At 36.5% G+C, this 15,271-nt stretch overlaps 1 pseudogene; it reads right to left on the reverse strand.

The window, feature by feature from the left end:
- Positions 1 to 11,475: 11,475 nt before the first annotated feature.
- Positions 11,476 to 14,941, reverse strand: LOC146724325 (uncharacterized; annotated as a pseudogene).
- Between the last annotated feature and the right edge of the window lie 330 nt (positions 14,942 to 15,271).

Here is a 15,271-nt window from a genome sequence, read left to right on the forward strand (position 1 = left end):
GGGCGGGCTGGGCCCGCTCCCTTTGGAGCGACGCCCATGCGTGCGCCCGTGCAGCGAGGTGTTGGTGGTGCGGTTGCTCCGATACGGTTTCCCGCTCCTGGGGGCTCTGCTGCTTCCGCTTCTGCGGAGGTTTCGGCGGATGCCTCCGGGCGTGGGGCTGTGGCTGGTGGTGGCGGTCGTCGGCGTCGTCGTCGTCGTTCAGGGCCTGCTTCAGGTGGTGGTGCGGCGCACACTCCGGCTCGCGGAGGGAGGAAGAAACATGTGCCTCCCTCTCTCCCTTTGTCGTCGGTTGTTTCGCTGACGGTTGGGTCGAGGGAGGAGGATCGCGAGAAGACCTACGCCTCGGTTCTTCGTGAAGCGAGGCAGCGGGTGGAGTTGCCCAAATTGGGCATTCACTCGATGCGTCTTCGCCGGGGGGCGACGGGGAGCATCCTTCTGTCCATCCGTGGAGGGGACTCTTCAAGGCTGGCAGACGAGTTAGCGTCCAAGCTCCGGGGAGTGGACTTTCCCACTCAGGACGGAGTCAAGGTGGGCCGCCCCTCCCGTATGGAAGAAGTCCGGCTGAGAGGGTTGATGGCCTTCATATCAAAGGAGGACATTCTGGCGGAAGTCGTGTCTGTGACTGGATGCAGCGCGGGTGAGATACAGATGGGGGACATCCGATTGTTCCCCAATTCTGACGTTGGGACACTGTGGGTCCGTTGTCCGGCCGGGGCCGCGCGCAGGCTAATTAAGGCCGGGAGCATCGCGTTGGGTGGGGGGTGGTGGGAGCTGACGGTTACGTCACTTGCCCGCCGCCCCTTGCAGTGCTTTAGGTGTCATGCCTTTGGCCACACGGCGAATAGGTGCGGGTCTGAGGCTGATCACAGCGACTGTTGTTATCGCTGCGGTCAGAGGGGGCATTTGGCTGCCAAATGCGTGGCGCCGCCCCTCTGTCTCGCATGTGAAGGGGCTGGTAGGCCCTCGCAGCACAGAGCCGGCTCTGGCGCTTGTGCGAGGAGGATTGTTCCCCCCAAGGGGTTATGGAGGACTGGTGTGCGTTCCTCCCCCCAGGGTCGTCGGCGCCCCGAGGAGCCCTCCCCTGTGGGTGGGTCCCCGGAGGCGATGCGTGTTTCGGAGGGCGAGGGATCGCCGGGGGCGCCGCTAGGTGACCCCGCGGTTCCCTCGACCTCCTCAATGTCTATACGTTAGTTACGTCTAGTGTGGTTATGGGAGCTGCGGCCTGCACTCGTCCTTCTTTGCGGGAGGCAAGCAGGTCCGGTTACGCTCTCTGTCTTAGTCTTTGTCCTCGCACACTGTGGATTATGGGAGCTGCGGCCTGCAATTTGTTCCTTAATCGGAACTGGCAGGTTCGGTTACGCTCTCTGTCTGTGGTTTTTAATGTTGTTGCTAGTCAACCCTGTTGTCTTTTGTTGTGGGTGAATTACCATCTCTTCATCCACTCTATGTGGTTCAGCCTCTGTGCTTTATATGTTAGCCCATTGTGGGCTGGGCCTGTGGCCCTTACTCAGTCTGGTCACGCTTGTAGTTGTGTACATGTTTTGTGCACCGTGTTCTAGTTTTGTGATGTCCTTGTGACGTCTCAGTCTGGTGATGTCCATGTGACGTCTTGTGTTTAATGTCGGGCGGTTTTCACCGCTTCCGTCGGGGACGGCACGAGTGAGGAGTGAGGGCTCCAATCTCATTGCACGCTGTCCCTGGGACGATGAGAGGGGGTTTGGAACCCGGCTCCCTCTTGCTGCCCTCTCCCAGGTAGGGAGAGTGGCACGGGAAGAGTGTTTCCTGGAAGAGACACCACCTTCTTCCAGGGGGAAGAGCCCCGAAAGGGGTCATGGCCGAGGGTGTCCACTGGAAGTTTATGCGAAAGCGGTTCCCGGTGGACAATACCCGTCAAGGCAAGGGTTTCAGTGAGGTTTTAGGTTTGGGTCAGGCCACCTCCTTCAGAGGTGGAGAATCCCCCACACGCCTTCTGGGTCCTCCCTCAGGACCCAGTCGGTACGGTTTGTTGGTTAAAGCAAATTTCCTCACTATAAAAAAAAAAAAAAAAAAAAAAAAGGTCAAATTACAAGCCATCGTGTCGCCAAGTCGATCTCTACGAATACTTATATTTAGTGGTGCATTTATTGCTCCTTGTTTGGTCTTTTTACGCATATTGATCAATCAATTATGGCATACTTTATTTATAATATATGATATTTATAGTTAATAAAAAGGTCTATAATTATTTATGGATCCATAATTCATTAATGCAATATTGAAAGGCTTACATATTCAAATGTGTACTCGGATAATTCTTAGTCGTACTTACAGAATCGTGTTTCGTTTTAGGTATGAATTCTGAAAGAATTAGTATTTCTCTTTTAGTTATATAAATTTGATGTGAGTAGGATTCTGTAAATCTGACTAAAGAATAGGTTGTTTTGGAATTAATAATACATCGCGTTGTATTGTAATTTACTTTAGGAGAGAGTGGATTAACATTTTTAATCCTTATACCTTGTGCCTGATTATATTAATATTTATCATACCTATTATTTATTGTTTAACGTTATTGTGATAGATGTATCAATAAGTGCTCCTGTAAAGGAATATCTGGTTAGTTCCGCTAGTTACGTGCTGTCCCTAGATGGTGCCTGATTGGTCGCGTGGTTAGGACTAGATAGAGATGTTTGGTTCCTAGGCGGAGAACCCCAGATCTGGCGATTGTAACTATTAATACTAAAATAGTCAGATTAGAGCAATTAATAAGATATAATGATTGTTAATAGTCTTATTCCTATGAGAATATGAATAGCGTGCAATAATTATACTGAGAGAGAAATTTTAAAATAGGTGGGATGTCACACTAGTCTTCTATTTTGGCTGTGGAGCACAAGCTCAAACACCACTAAAGCAGTGTTCCGATTAGGTGTTATATCCCCCAAAGATATAGATATAACTATTAAAAGGTAACTAATATTAAGAAATGAGTATTCGTATTACATCCGCAATTACGACAGATAATGACCGCGTTAAAAAACGCATACGATGCGAGGTATACGCGAAATCAGAATTACGACAGATAATGACCGCGTTAAAAAACGCATACAATGCGAGATATACGCGGAACAGAAATTGGTCAACGTGCAAGCAAAGCAGAAGGACTTTGAATCTGCTTCGCTTGCACCTAGATTCTCGACCGGGGAAACCTGTTGCCAGGCACCCCTTCCGATCGGGGAAAACTCCAAAAAAAACAACGATATAAAAAGAGAGTAGAGACGCGACAACTCGCTGAGTCGCAGACACAAACAATTGCTCTAACCACGATCTCGCTAACCGCGCGCGCACTTAGCATTGACTCGCAGTTGTGCGCGATACGCGGAGTGATAGAAAGTCAATGCCACACTCCCGGCAAAGCTTCAGTGTAATATTGGTGAAATAAATAAAGGCCAAGTGGTTAAAGTTGAATAAAGATTTTTAATAAGAAAAGTGCAGTGCATTTTCTACAAACACCCGACAAGTCCTGACGCCCCGGATTCCCATCCCAATTTGGCGCGACCTCCTGGTGTCTCTCCCGAGGCACACAACATAGGGACCGGCTGTACGCGCATGCGCGAGCACGCGGCCACAGTGAAGTATATCGTACTAGAGAAAAGAGGCACCGTTACCCGGTTACATCAAAAATATTTAAAAAAATTTTTTAACATATTAAAAAAAATTAAATGTATACTTATATATTTTTAAAAATATTTAAAATTTATTTATTTAATATATATAAATTATAATAAAGGATAAAAAGGAAGAGGAAAAGGATGATATCATAAAACACTTTTTACATAAATAAAATAAAAATCTTTAATTTGGCAGAAATTTCAAAGAATACCAACATTTATTGCAAGGGTAAGGAAAACTGCCAAAAACCTTACCAGTATTCATTAACAATAATACAATTAATAAATTATAATAAGAATTGAAATAAACAAAAGTTATAATTATTAATTATAAAATTATAAATATTACATTTTATCTTAAATTAAATTATAAAGTAATTTTTCTTATAAAAACCGTTAACTTATAAAAACCGATATAATAATGCACAGTATTCAATAATTATAAAAAATAAAATTGCACAGTACTTATTATAATTAGAAAAAAATTGCACATTTTTTCTTAAATTAAAATCATTAATAAAAAAATAATATGTATAATATTTTCAGGTACTTATATTATCATAGATATATTTAATGATATATATAATATAATATCCTGCTATAATAATAAATTATATGAAATTTTAACATTATAATAATACGAGGTGTGATCAAAAAGTAAGGTGACTTTTTGAATATCGCGCGCTCTGTACACTTTAATGTCAAAATGTTTGTTTGGTTGTGTTGGTACACTCGTCACGATCATATGTTCACAGTGTTGATTATATAGCATGTGTTGTTTTTATGTGAGAGGCATAAAGGTTAGACTCGTGTTTGCGTGCTCGGCGATTTTTTGCTGTTAAAAATAATGGAGCAGAGAGTTTGTATTAATTTTTGTGTAAAAAATGGTATTAAGTGTTCAAAAACTCTTGAAATGTTGACAGTGGCGTACGGTGAGTCAACTTTGAGCAAAAAAAATGTTTATAAATGGTATAAGTTATTCCAAGAGGGCCGAGAAAATGTTAACGATGAACCTCGCTCTGGACGCCCCAGCACGTCAAAAACCAACGAAAATGTTCAGGAAGTGAAAGAAATTGTGTTGAAAAATCGTTGAATCACGATTAGAGAAATAGCTGATTATCTTAACATATTGTTTGGCTCATGCCAATCAATTTTAACGGATGTTTTGGGTATGACGCGTGTGTCAGCAAAATTTGTCGTTACTAGTGAGTAGTTTTTTGGCCAAAAACAATACTATCATCATGCCTCAGCCACCGTATTCATCAGACTTGGCCCCCTTTTTCCACTTCCCCCAATTGAAAAGGCCTATGAAAGAACAACGATTTGCGACGATTGAGGAGATTAAGGCTGCATCGCTGGAGGAGCTCAAGGCAATACCCAAAAGTGCATTTCAGAAATGTTTTGACGACTGGAAAAAGCGCTGGCACAAGTGCATTGTATCAGAGGGGGATTATTTTGAAGGGGATAACATAATTTTTGATGAATAAATGAATATTTTTTTATAAAAATGAAAAGTCATTTTATTTTTTTATCACACCTTGTATGTAGCTAATATATGCATAAAAGTCATTTGGCTAGATGCAAAAAATTAATGTAAAATAAATTGTAAAAAAAATAATATTATTTAGATTAAACAAATCATATATAGTAGGCCAACTGAACGAGCAAATAAATAAGGTGTAAAAATTTTTATTAATAGTTAAATAATTAAATTAACATTCCGTTACAGAATCGATATAAATTGTAAACGTTTCGACTGCACTACAGTCTTTATCAATACATAAAAGTTAAATATTAAAATACAAAGTTATATGTTAAAAATACAAAGTTAGTTAAATATTAAAATATAAAATTGAAACGATTCTTCGCTGTTGACCAATAGATATGCAAGGCGATTGGTCTGAGATGCCAAGTTATGCGACATTTGAGCATGCTACGGATATAATACGCGAATTAAATCAATGTCAGAGAAAATTAAAAAATCTTTCAACTTACATTATCGTTTTAACAAGTCCTTTTCCCCGATATTTCAAGTGTGTGTTGCGAAGTCTGAATACCAAATGTCAAAATAGAGAGCGTGATGTATTTATTTATTACCAATGTTTTTTCTAAATTATGATTCAGCAAATTTTTTAAGTATGTCAAAATAACTACTGTCTAACAATTCGGTGTCTGTATTTAAATTAATTCCATTTTTCTGTTCTTTAATGTGGATCATTTCAGATATTAGTCTTTTATGGTAGTTCTTTTCGTGATTCATAATTTTAATATTGTCCCAGTCAAATGTATGTTGTTCGTTTAGAATGTGTTCTGTGACAACCGAATGTCTAGCAGAGTCTAATTTAATATTATTTTTATGTTCTTTAAGTCTCGTTCCTAACTGTCTTTTTGTCTGTCCGACATATGTGGCGTCACAATCGTTGCAATTCAATTTATAAATAACATTAGAATTCGTGGGGCAATTATTTTTGTCCTTTTGAACTTTTATGAAGTCATTCAATTTTTTAATGCAACGATATCCTACCACTACGTCAGGTCTTCTTATTGCTGAAGCAACTTTCTCAGATATTGATTCTATATATGGTATGACAAAATATTTAATGTTAGTATTAGTATTATTGGTATCTGTTATATTGTTATTATTAGGCTTGTTAAATTTCTTAGTTGAGAGATTTTTTAATCTGCGTTTTATTTCTGTGAAAATTAGATCAAGAGGATAACCGTTAGATAGCAAAATGTTAATAGCTTTCTCTATATTTTTTTTGTGAAATTGCGGATGTGATAGTAATAAAGCTCTATCTACCAAGTTATAAATTGTTCCTATTTTATGACAAGTCGGATGATTTGAAAAAAATGAAAGTAATCTACCTGAGAATGTCTTTTTGTGATACCAATCTAAATAAATTTTATTATCTATTACTTTGATCATTATGTCTAAAAAGCTTATACAACGATTATCCTCTTTTTCCAATGTAAATTGTAGTCTATCGTTATAATTGTTGAATTCGTTCAAAACATATGTAATATTGTCAGCGGAAGTGCATAAAATAATGTCGTCTACATAACGGAAATAGGAAGTCATTTCGCAATTTAAATTACTAATTACTAATGTTTCCAAGTCCTGCATGTCTATATCGGCAATGATCAGAGAAAGTGGGGAACCATAGGAGTCCCATAAATTTGTTTGTAAGTTATGTTATTAAAAGTGAAAAATGTAGAAGTTAATATAAATTTTATCATACCTATGAATTCATTTTTGGGAATCTTTGTGTGTGACTCTATAAAATGCCATCTATTATTGATACCGTTTAATGCAAGATCTACGGAAACATTAGTAAATAATGAAACAACGTCCAATGAAACTATTATGTCGGTATCTTGTATTGTTTTCCCTGATAGAATGTTGCATATATCAAAACTGTTATTTACAAAACTGTCCGCTCTAGGAAGGCTATCTTTTAAAATTTTATGAAAGAAAGAAGCAATATTATATAGAGAAGTATTTATTGAGGAAACTATTAATCTAAAAGGAATATTTTCCTTGTGGATCTTGGGGAGCCCATAGGCTTTAGGAAGAAGAGAGTCGCTTGAAAATAAATAATAATATTCTTTTTTGTTGATGAAATCTTTTTTCAACCATTTTTTTAAACAAATATTGAGTTCTTTTTCTATTTTTGTTGATGGATTGTTTTTAACTATGGTATACGTAGAATCGTCTTCTAGGAGACTCTCAACTTTTTTTATATAAAATTCTTTTTTTAGTGCGACTGTAATGCTGCCTTTATCAGGGAAAACAATACAAGATACCGACATAATAGTTTCATTGGACGTTGTTTCATTATTTACTAATGTTTCCGTAGATCTTGCATTAAACGGTATCAATAATAGATGGCATTTTATAGAGTCACACACAAAGATTCCCAAAAATGAATTCATAGGTATGATAAAATTTATATTAACTTCTACATTTTTCACTTTTAATAACATAACTTACAAACAAATTTATGGGACTCCTATGGGTTCCCCACTTTCTCCGATCATTGCCGATATAGTCATACAGGACTTGGAAACATTAGTAATTAGTAATTTAAATTGCGAAATGACTTTCTATTTCCGTTATGTAGACGACATTATTTTATGCACTTCCGCTGACAATATTACATATGTTTTGAACGAATTCAACAATTATAACGATAGACTACAATTTACATTGGAAAAAGAGGATAATCGTTGTATAAGCTTTTTAGACATAATGATCAAAGTAATAGATAATAAAATTTATTTAGATTGGTATCACAAAAAGACATTCTCAGGTAGATTACTTTCATTTTTTTCAAATCATCCGACTTGTCATAAAATAGGAACAATTTATAACTTGGTAGATAGAGCTTTATTACTATTACATCCGCAATTTCACAAAAAAAATATAGAGAAAGCTATTAACATTTTGCTATCCAACGGTTATCCTCTTGATCTAATTTTCACAGAAATAAAACGCAGATTAAAAAATCTCTCAACTAAGAAATTTAACAAGCCTAATAATAACAATATAACAGATACCAATAATACTAATACTAACATTAAATATTTTGTCATACCATATATAGAATCAATATCTGAGAAAGTTGCTTCAGCAATAAGAAGACCTGACGTAGTGGTAGGATATCGTTGCATTAAAAAATTGAATGACTTCATAAAAGTTCAAAAGGACAAAAATAATTGCCCCACGAATTCTAATGTTATTTATAAATTGAATTGCAACGATTGTGACGCCACATATGTCGGACAGACAAAAAGACAGTTAGGAACGAGACTTAAAGAACATAAAAATAATATTAAATTAGACTCTGCTAGACATTCGGTTGTCACAGAACACATTCTAAACGAACAACATACATTTGACTGGGACAATATTAAAATTATGGATCACGAAAAGAACTACCATAAAAGACTAATATCTGAAATGATCCACATTAAAGAACAGAAAAATGGAATTAATTTAAATACAGACACCGAATTGTTAGACAGTAGTTATTTTGACATACTTAAAAAATTTGCTGAATCATAATTTAGAAAAAACATTGGTAATAAATAAATACATCACGCTCTCTATTTTGACATTTGGTATTCAGACTTCGCAACACACACTTGAAATATCGGGGAAAAGGACTTGTTAAAACGATAATGTAAGTTGAAAGATTTTTTAATTTTCTCTGACATTGATTTAATTCGCGTATTATATCCGTAGCATGCTCAAATGTCGCATAACTTGGCATCTCAGACCAATCGCCTTGCATATCTATTGGTCAACAGCGAAGAATCGTTTCAATTTTATATTTTAATATTTAACTAACTTTGTATTTTTAACATTTAACTTTGTATTTTAATATTTAACTTTTATGTATTGATAAAGACTGTAGTGCAGTCGAAACGTTTACAATTTATATCGATTCTGTAACGGAATGTTAATTTAATTATTTAACTATTAATAAAAATTTTTACACCTTATTTATTTGCTCGTTCAGTTGGCCTACTATATATGATTTGTTTAATTTTGTTAAATTATACGAGCCTTTCATTAATTAATTATTTAGATTGTTATGTACCTCGGGTAAGGCACAAGGGGTCGCGCCAAATTAGAATGAGGATCCGGGGCGTCAGGGCTTGGATCGGAATGATTGTACAAATGCACTTCACGTTTCACTATTAAAAACTCTTTATTTGAATTAAACACTTGGAGTTATCTTTATTTCCACAATGTTACACTTTGTAGTTACTTAATTAATCGAGCGAAATTGGTTACGTATGATTTCGTGACTCGCGCGCGCGACTGCGATAAGGTGTTATAGACCGCACGCGGTTAGCGAGGTTACTCTTAAGTACCGACTCAAGAGATTCCCGGGCGCGTCTCCTGCTCCGTTTTTATAGTCTCGCTTTTTGGAAGTTCCTTGATCGGAAGGGGTGCCTGGCAACGGGCCCCTTCGGTCAATGACCTAGGTGCAAGCAAAGTAAATTCAAAGTCCTTCTGCTTTGCTTGCACGTTGGGCAATTTCGGTTCCGCGTGTATCTCGCAGCGTATGCGTTTTTACGCGGTCAGTGCCCGTCGTCAAGCGGATTGTAATATGAATAGTTATACCTTAATAGTTATATCTTTTAGGGATATAACAAGATGCATATAATTATCTTAAAAAAGCGTTAAAGCATTAAAGTAATAAAAGACAATTAAAGCATAAAAAAGCAATTAATTTAAATTAAAAAACATAAAAATTAAAGCATATTCAAAAACCATCAGATAAATTATTTTCCATATAAATTTTGCGGATTGTGTAATTTTAAATGCCCGGAATCAATTTCAAAATTTGTACAATTAATGTTTTCAGCTTGAAAACTCGATCGTATTATACACATCGTGAAAACAGTATCATTTGATAATCTGTTTCTTTTTTTATTTTTAATATCAGTTACCATTGAAAATATTTGTTCTGCTTCCGCATTAGAATGAGAAAACGAAAGAACTGCTTTGATTAATGACTCTAAATTTGAAAACATTTTTTCTCCATCAAAATTTTTAAATTCTAAAATTTGCCACATAGAATCAATCTTTAAAGAAGCTAACTCTACTTTTTCTTCGTTATTAAAAATGGCAAAATTCTCCACTCAAAAGCTAATTTTGTAATATCAATATGTTCTAATATTAAACGCGTTGCAATAAAAGTTAAATCTTTAATAAGAATATTTGTGAGTCAGCTCTCCTATTTTTTAAAAAACTCCATCTTCATCTCGACTAAGAGCCAAACGCGATGTTATTGCGACAAATTAAGATTTAGAAATTTTTGGAAACTGAGGAATTTGAATCCTATGGTTGGGATCTCAGAAATTCCCCTTGTTCCTTCTCTTAACATTCCCTGTAAGAAAAAGACGAGAAAAATATTGGTCCGAAAGTCGGCTGAATCGGGAATCGAACCCGAGACCTTCCGCTTGCCGGGCGACTGCTCTTCCAACTGAGCTATTCAGACACTTACAAATCAATATTTCTCTCAATGTTTATAACCCCCCACCCCCCTACCAAGGCGTCGTACCTGGTCTAAACGCAACAAACATTAATAAGAATATTTGTGAGCCAGCTCTCCTATTTTTTAAAAAACTCCATCTTCATCTCGACTAAGAGCCAAACGCGATGTTATTGCGACAAATTAAGATTTAGAAATTTTTGGAAACTGAGGAATTTGGATCCTATGGTTGGGATCTCAGAAATTCCCCTTGTTCCTTCTCTTAACATCCCCTGTAAGAAAAAGACGAGAAAAATATTGGTCCGAAAGTTGGCTGAATCGGGATTTTTTATTAAATCTTTAAATTTGACTCTAGCTTTATCATAAAGAGCAATTTTTGACTGTAAGAACATTAATTGTTGTGAAAAACAATATCTCTATACGGTAAACGTTTTAACACTTCGCGAACAGCAGTTACATAAAAGTTGAAACAATTTAATTTAATTTCTTGCGTGCATTCTGAAGGTAGTGCTTCAAGAAAACTTTCACATTCCGGTCCAACATATTATTTATGTCTTGAAAATTATGTTCGTCTTCTATATTTAAATCAATAATAGAGTCTAATGCTCTTGGAATTAAAAAATTTTGACCTATTTTACGAATTAATCGTTGACTATTTTCATACAGTGTATGAATTAAAACCTTACGAGATTGAAAAAGGGCATTAAAGCTATTAAAAAAATGTAACAAATATTTTAAAAATAAGAAATATACTTTTAATGAATCATCATTTAATTGATTTAAAATAATTTCCGCGGATTTTAATTTATCTTTGTTTACAGCTAAAATAAAATAATTTTTTAAAACTTTCCAATTATTTAATAATCTAACAACACATTTATGTAAAATTAACCACCGAGTATTTGATAATTTAAAAATTTTATTTCTTTCCACATCAAAAAAATTCTGAAATTCACCTAAAATTGCATATCTCTTTGCATTACCTGAGATATAAGTTGCAACTTTTGAATTAAATTTTCGCACGACTGTGGAAGTTTTTCACAAACTTTACTTGCTACAAGCACAGATAAATGGCAAATACAATTTAACGTAACAAAACCCGGTGTTTCTAATTTTAAGCGCGACATAAAAGAATTATAGCATCCAATCATTACAGATGCATTATCACTTGCCATTCCGACAATATTTTTTAAAGGAATTTCTTTTTTATCTAACATATTTTTAAAACTTTCAAAAATTTTGTTCGCGGAACAATCTGTTGCGTCCATAGATAATAAATCTAACAATTGCGTTCTTACTTTTTTAGTTACAGGTGAAACATATTGCACAAGAATACACATAAGTTTAGTATTCGAAATATCAGTACTTTCGTCGATTAAAATAGAAAATTTATATAATAATTTTGTATAATTTGAATTAATTTTTCTGTTTCTCGTTTCTTCAGGGACTATGCAGATATCTTTCAATAGTGGAATTAAATGATCCGCGGAATAAAAAGAAATATTATGTTCAGCAAAAAATGCTGCTAATTTTATTTTGGCGCGTTTGACTTTATCTTTATTAAAAGAGTGACTTTATTACTACTATTCGCGGTAGTGTCTGTAAAATTAATATTTAAATTTTTAGAATTTATTTTTTCTAAATGTTGGACCGATTGTGAATGTTCAATTAAATTAGATTTACAACATCTGATGGCTTTATTACATGCAGTACATATAGCTTTATCTAATGTAGGATGTGGAGCCAACCATCCTTTAAAAATTGTATCATCTAGCCATGACATTTGAAATTTACGGACTCTTTATCTTTTAATAGCTCCTTTTTCTACAGAGTCTATTGTAATTAATAAATAATAATTAAAACTCTTTTACCATTACCTCTTCTTATCTTACATTAGTTAATTAGTTTATCTAATTAAGCCGCGTAGCCGCTGATTGCCGACCATTCTAAGAGAGAATTCAGAACGTTCTGCCAACACGAGTTCTGATTGGCTTCTGCTTTTCTGCCAAGGTGTGAATCATCCCTAACTCTATCGTTCACGATCCCGCCAAACTGCGTATATGTACGTTACTGTATTTGTTTAGCCACGCATGCGCGTACAGCCGGTCCCTAATCGAAACACTGCACTAAAGATAGTATCAGTCTTTGGTATAATCACTGACGAGGTACTGTTAAAGACGGACGGTCTTACGGGAGTTTGTGTCGCTCGAAAAAGATCGCTGTGTGCTAGCGCCCTCTCAGAAATATTGCGGCCGGAGTGAGAAACAGTAACTGAATCTAAGAGATAGTAAAATAATATAATACTGATGAAGTATATATGATATGCGAGAATGCAATTACTAAAAAAATTATTTCAAAGTACATATATATATGCAGGGTATCCCGGAACACCCTTAACAACGTTCCTGTGGTGATAGAGCACATCGAGACGAACGAAAAAGTCTTATATCATTTTGCGATATTTTTAATAAAACTTTTTCTCTTATTCACCTGACTTTATCTCTATTACTCGCGCGACTTTAATATAAAATATTTCGCTTATTATTAAAGATATCGCAAAATGGTATAAGACTTTTTCGTTCGTATTGATGCGCTCTATCATCACACGAACGTTGTTAAGGGTGTTCCGGGACACCTTGTATACAAGCACATATACGTACATATACATATACATATACATATACATATACATATACATACGTATTCTGAAATAATTTTTTTTATTAATTGCATTTTTCGCATTATATGATATTGTGTACAATCATATATATACTCGTATATATATACACACACTATATATATATAAAATTAAATGAGGTCAGACACGACATAATGCATTGAAATTATTTTCAACTCGATTAAATATAAATTACAAGTTTTAGTTTTTATATAAAAGATGTTTAGATTCGTCAATTATTACAGAGATAAAGAAAGATCGTTGAGATGTCGAAGCGCGAGCGAGATGACATATCATCAAAGAGTTCCAAAGTCTCTCTCGCCAGGCTCTTTATCTAATATTTTTTGTGTCATATTACATAAGAGAGAGAGAGAGAGAGGGGGGAGAGAGAGAGAGAGAGAGAGAGATTTTGATTATTAAACTTCTATTATTTATATCTATACGTATACAGGGTGTCCCATAATTCGCGAACCACCGCGAATGGGCAGATAGAGCGTGTTAAACTGAATAGAAAAGTCCTGTATCATTTTGTGTGCGATATTTGCAATAATTATTGAGTTATTAACTTAAATATTTAAACGAATGAGCGGGTAGAAAGCGGTAGGCCGGACTCGGTGTGCATGTCGGATGACTTATTTGTTATATAACAATAACAATTCCTCTCCTCTTCTCCCCTTTACTTCTTCCTCGCCTTCCCTGTCTCCTTCCTCCTCCGTCCTCCTCTTCCTTTCCTCCCTGTAACTCTCTTCTTCTCCTTCTCTTCTTTCTTCCTTTCCGCTGACTTTCCCTTCTCCTTCCTCTTTTCCTCCTGTCTCCTTTCCTTCACCCCACTTTACCTTTTCCTCTATCTCCCTTTTCTCTTTATTTTTCTTCCTAGCTCCTTTTTCCTTGTCACCTTTTCCCCCCTGCTTCTCGACCTCTTCCCTCTTCACTAGCTTCCACCACTTTCCTCTTCTCTCCTCCGCCTTATTTTGTCCTCCCCTTCTCTCCCCTCTCACCTGCAGTTCCTCTTTTTCCTTCTCTTCCTTATCCTCCCCCGCCTCTTAGGCCTTCTCCTGCTCTTGCCTTCTCTTTACCTCGTAACCTCTTTCTGCCTTTTGTCTCTTATACCATGTGCTCACTTATGCGCCTCTCCTGCGTGATATTGCGCGCGCCGCTTCCTTCTCTCCCGTACTCCTCCTGCACCTTCTTTCCACCTCTCCTACACCTGCTCCTGTTTTTCAGATCCTTCTGCTTTCTCCCTAGGTCCCTAGGTATAGGGATACCTCCCACTCTCACCTTGCCCCTGCTCTCTACTTTCTTCTCATTTCCCTATGTCGCTACTCGCTACTATCCTGCGTATCCTGCGCGGTAATGCGCGCGCCATATCCTAGCTTCCTTCCTCTCTACTGCGCCCTCTCTTTCCTTCCCTCTCACCTGTCCTAATTTTCGTTTCCTTCCTTACCATCCTACCTTATCGACATGATGATTCCCGCCACGTGTACACTTTTCACGGTCGAAATTCCGAAGTATTTCTTTTTCTCCAATTCTGCCATACTCCTTTCATCCTTCTTTCCTCCTATTCCTTCCTTCCTTCCTTCCTGTCTCTTTCTTTCTCCACCCATCTCCTGCTCCTCTCGTGCGAGTTATTCTCCTTGTGTCCCCCCATCCTTCACTTGCCTCCTTTTCCTTTCATTTTTCATTACTTATCCATCCTCTCCTTCCTTTGTTCTTCTTCTCTTCTCTTCCCAACCTCAGTTCTTCAATATTCCTCCTTTTTCCTCAAACTCCTCTTCCTTCTTCCTTCCTATTGTTACACAATTTCCGGAGCACTCTTGCACCACACCTTTCCACTTGCCGCCATCTTTTTCTCCCTCCCCTATATAGATGTTATAATATTAATTTAAATAAAATATATTAGATTATATATGTTATATATTTGATAATATTAATTT

Source organism: Nylanderia fulva, unplaced genomic scaffold, assembly GCF_048542155.1.
Source record: "Nylanderia fulva isolate GAGA-0341 unplaced genomic scaffold, ASM4854215v1 Scaffold138, whole genome shotgun sequence".
In the NCBI taxonomy this organism is placed as follows: Eukaryota; Metazoa; Arthropoda; class Insecta; order Hymenoptera; family Formicidae; genus Nylanderia; species Nylanderia fulva.